Source organism: Anneissia japonica, unplaced genomic scaffold, assembly GCF_011630105.1.
Source record: "Anneissia japonica isolate Jap-2015-1 unplaced genomic scaffold, ASM1163010v1 scaffold11139_len9743_cov195, whole genome shotgun sequence".
NCBI classification, from domain to species: domain Eukaryota; kingdom Metazoa; phylum Echinodermata; class Crinoidea; order Comatulida; family Comatulidae; genus Anneissia; species Anneissia japonica.
In genome coordinates this window covers 4,621-9,759 of record NW_022718902.1, presented here as the reverse complement: position 1 = coordinate 9,759, position 5,139 = coordinate 4,621, and the positions used below count along the sequence as shown (strand labels likewise).

The following is a 5,139-nucleotide window of genomic DNA, read 5'->3' as shown; positions in this document are numbered from 1 at the left end:
TAATATCCACTGTGGTACCCAGAGGAATTCAATTATTAGTTATTAGTTAATACACATTAATAAATCTTATTTGTTTTGTTCTATAGTTCATTTTCCTACTCTTAAGAAGAAACCCTGTATATGACATGTGATACACCATACGCTGATATCCTGAGTAAAATGCAAAGAAATCATACACATTACTATCTATTTGTAATATTACTTGTGGTACAGCATGCGCTGATATCCAGTATAATGCCTACTCTAAGAAAACCACTGCATACCTAATGACATGCGGTACAGCATGCGCTGATATCCGGAGTAATTGTGAAGAAACAAACACCCAGTTAAAATGGATATGAAACCATTTTCAAAAATCCAATGAATGAAGGTTTTGGAATCCTTGGGTAGTCAATAAACCAGTCACAAAGTACTAACCTTGAACAATTTGTTGAATTTGAGAAATTAATAAAAACATTTGTAAAGTAATTTCTCCGAAAAATGGCCGATATGTCGATACGCCATCTTTGTTTTCATACGCATTCTAAACCTACTGCGATCGTTCAGATAATTTGAAACAACCGCGTTATATTCCCGACTGTAAGTGATTTGTGATTGGTCAATCAAATTGCACTTTGACACGATAATCGCCGACGACAAGTAAACAAACAAGATGCCGAACGGTTGTTGTGTATTGGGCTTCAATAGAACGCAAATAAGTCACCCAAAAGTATCGTTTTTCCTCTTTCCCAAGAAATATAAAAATATAAGAAACTTTTAATAAGTGGGTAGAATAAAGGACAACGAGGAAGAAGATGTTGAGGAAATGCCATCTCAGACCAAAAAAGAAAAACAACGAAATCTATATACCGACGAAAACGGGAGGTTGAAAGTGTAAGTAGGTGTAGGTAAATAAAGTAAAGTAGCTAGGCTAGGCCTAGCTAGCATATTACCTAGGCATGGTCTAGTTAGGGTGGGGTGGTGGCTAGCCCTCGGCGGCCCTATCCTACGTTGGCCTAGCAATTTTGCGCCAAAGATTGCTATGAAGATGATGCACAAAATCGTACCTTACTAATCTAGGCCTATACTACTTCTTAGGCCTAGCAGCAGCGGTTCTGGGGTCTACTATCTACACTACTAAGCCTAAATCTTATGCATTCGCCGTAAATGCTAATCACATGTTTCAGCTAGTATTTGCTTTGGAAACTACCAATCACCCTCTTTTACTCCTGGGTGGAGGCAATGATAACGCCTTGCCAAATGATTAACTAGTGTAGAATAATTGTTATACAGTATATTCGTACTGTATAACATTGTAAATGCTTTTTTGAAATAGTCATTTTCTTGGATTTTCCTGAGCACCGACATCTGAAACCTTGCAGTGATGGGCTTGTTATAGTCCACCGAAAATACGGATTTGACTGGACAAAATTGCAACAAAACGTTTTATGATCTAAATATAAACTTAATTATATGTAAAACAACATACTAAAAGTTTACCAAAATAGGACGTACATAAAGGCGTTTTTTATAACCAAAAGTTCAGTACTATTTGAAAGTAGACTTTTACACGGTACGTACCGCGGTTTTCAAACTTTTCTTGATTATGATTGGTCAACAGTTGTGCCTGTCTCTTATACACATCTAGATGTGTATAAGAGACAGGTCTAGGCCTGAGGCCTTGTAATAACATCTCATTTTTTAGGCCCTAGCTTAGGCATTGCTCTCTTGCTTCCCGGTTCAGTCTAGCTAGTATTCGCTCACACCGAAGTGTGTCACTTTCCCCGCATCGCAACGTTTTCTCAGCGGCCAACGCACGCATGAACGTATAGAGAAAATCTTAGTAACGTAGGCCTGGGGCTATTTTCAATGTAATCTCATCAGTATCTAAGTGTAGAATGGAACCAGAAATGCATCGACCTACTGATGTAGAACTACTACTTTATTTATTGTCGAGTACCGTTTTTTTTTTGGTTTTTTTTTTTCATTGTACAGTATCGCAAAAACTAGATCAGTCTCAAAATAAAAAATCTTTCAACTTATATTTTGACGCCTTTTGAATTTATTTTTAGGATTAAAATCTGTATCATAACATAGGGCCTGCTAATTATTGAGTCGTTTACTCTATTCATGATACATGCATCCAATAGAAATCTCAATATTGAAAAAAAGAATATTGGTCATTTAATTTGCATCACGAAAAATGGGAACATAACATAACTATTGTAGTTTTGATTACATTACTGCTGATTTCATATTGACGGTAAATGAATTTTGCATTGAAAATTATTAATATAAATTAGTTTTACTGTAACTCACTTTTAGGTCAATATAAATAAAATTTTGTAATTTTGAAAACATTATACCAACACTCCTAATAACGGAAAAATTTCTTGCTTTGGTTTGTGTCCCTTGAATATGGGTGCCCTTATCTTATTTAGAAGTCCCAAAGGGCCCCTGATTAGGGGTTCTACTTTATATCGAAGTGCTGTAATGTCTTGTAACAACAATATAATTTGATAAACATACTTATTAGATAAAATAATTATCTAAAACAGCTTTTCAACTTAATTTTCATGATTTGTTGATTTCCATCGGTTTATTCTGACCACGGCAGTTTCTACTAATGCGTTACGGCTTAAGGAAGTAGCGCGCCCTCAATTTTCTTTCGCTATCCTTTAATAGCAGACGACGCTGACTCAGAGAGACCTCCGCGCGAAGTTCGAATTCCCTTGCTACGGCTACCAGTCCGATATACCACCTCATAGTTCGACAGTGTTTTCTACGAAAATACACAGAGTTGAAAGTGTGAAAAACATGCACTGCATTGAAATACGTTTATATAATTGAACTGGACAGTGAAAAACAAATAAACCATTTAGAATACGACTTTTTATCAGTTTTATTTTTGAAGAAAATTCGTAATAAATATTGAACAGCGCCACCAATTCAAACTGGAGGTAAACAAAAAAATTGTCGGCAAGATCATCGTAAGTTTTCACTGTTTACCTTTACATTATTAATACTACAGAAATTTCATCAATGCATTCTTTATTATGAATTATCCATTGTTTATTTTAACTAGGTTTTACCAATAGTTGATGGTTAGATTTTTAATAACGTAGATGTGTATAAGAGACAGGGTTGTGGCTGAACACCGGCTGATAGAATTGGTCCATGTCCGACTTGTACTGCTCTACCGGCTGTCAGTTAAGGAGGTACGTTCTGTGCACGCAGTTAGACCGCATGTCATGCATGCATAATAATATGCCAAATAAATATTAATAAAATTTCAGTTCCTTAACCTTTTTATTTGTCAATTATAAGTGTTGGACATCAACCATCTATAATTTCCATTTATTACTTGCCTGCCTACCTCCCCCCACTCCTCACTACCATTGCCAACCATATTAAAGTTCATTCAGTATAATATCTAACAATTTCCGTGTTTACATTCTGGGACGTGACGTACGTACGAATTTGCGTACTTGCGTACGTACGTACGTGTGTTGCGTAAATGAGTACGCGCAGACTGTTGAAGGTATGTTAACCAATCAAAAGCGTCAGCGGCAAATCAAATTAAAGCGCTTCGTAACCAAGGCACAGCAAGATGTGTATAAGAGACAGATTTCAAATAAATCAATTATCAAAGTCATTATTATACTTTTTAAAATATCGGTATATTTTGGTAAACTTTTTGTATGTTGTAGATATAAAATTTAACTATATATATTCATAAAAAAAACGTTTTGTTGCAATTATGTCCAACTTTGGTGCTTCAAATCCGTATTTCTGGTGGACTATTAGTCATTTGCAAGATGTAACCACGTAAACAGACATGCAAATAGATACAGAGTTCTCCAATTATAGACACCAGAAAAAATATTTTGAGATACAAACTACACTAGTGAAGTTATTGAATAGCTCTTACAAGTTACTGTAACTTCGATTTTTTAATTTTATCTCAGAACCTACATAGCAGCTTTGCAAACCAGGGAGGAGATCTTGAGTACTCTTTGTGGTTCTCTCTTGCCAAAAAAGACTGGGTAGCTGGAAAACATCTTGTCAAGTCTACTACATTCGGTAAGATAACTTTTCAAAAAAATAATTTGTGCTTTACCCATTTATATTTTATACTTGTTGAAGTATTTTAATGCATTTATAAGCTTAATTTCCACCATTTAAGTTAATACAGTATATATCAGCATTTGGGTCAGGCATTTCATGTGTTATAATATGTGAATATTGTCTATCTTTGCAGAATACGCTGCGAACATAATTGAAATGGCTCTGTACATGGCAAAAAGTAATATGAAAGAGTTTTTTACACTGCTGAAATAATGTGCGATCCGGGAACAATTGCTGGGAAATTACCGAAACCAGACAAAAATTAGTTCGTGTCCAGGTTATTCAGCTGATTCAACAGAAATTAAACACTGTATAGCCATACAGTAACATGACCATGTTACACTTTTTTTTATAAGAGCCATTCAAATTATGCCCAGGCTCACTGTTATTATTTTTTGCTAATTCCAGCATTGCTCTATTTCCATTTACAGAAAATTGTTATTGTACAGCAGTATATTACTGTGCTATAAACGTTATAAGATCGTTATCGTTGAAGTATAAACAGGCCTTTATCCTCAACCTGGGCTTCAATATTTGGAAAAGCTTTTGGTTTGTACCTGATTGTACTTTAAACATTTCTTATGAAGTAGTTCTTGTTATCTTGCATAGTAAAATACCTACTACAGGTCTTGTGACATGTTTCCAAACTACATCTTCCACGTTGTATTAGCAAATCCTACCCACTTATTAAATGTTTCTATATCTTTTTTGGAAAGAGAACTAAAGATAGTTTCTGGTGACTAAATTGCATTCTGATGTGTTGAATTTGTGTAGACAAAAATCATGGAAAATAATTTTATATAACCAATTATGTCATTTACTAAGATAATTCATATATAAGGGTTTTTTGAAATGATAATACTGTTAGTGCAATAAACAAGCAATTACCATTAATCATTTTTTAACAAGTTAAATTGGATAACAATTATATTTATTATTACATGTACTAATCTTTACATTTAATGATAAAGCATGCTTTAGCATGAATACTGCAATCATAATCTAACTGTAAATTAGTGGAAAGTGTCTTCA

The 5,139-nt window shown here is 34.4% G+C and overlaps 1 long non-coding RNA gene across 1 annotated transcript; it reads left to right on the top strand.

Moving 5' to 3' along the window:
- The first annotated feature begins 539 nt into the window (after window positions 1-539).
- On the top strand, window positions 540-5,130 carry LOC117110648. Its single transcript, XR_004445742.1, has 3 exons — window positions 540-873; window positions 3,948-4,062; window positions 4,241-5,130. It is a non-coding gene; the product is annotated as an uncharacterized LOC117110648 (long non-coding RNA).
- Window positions 5,131-5,139: the final 9 nt, after the last annotated feature.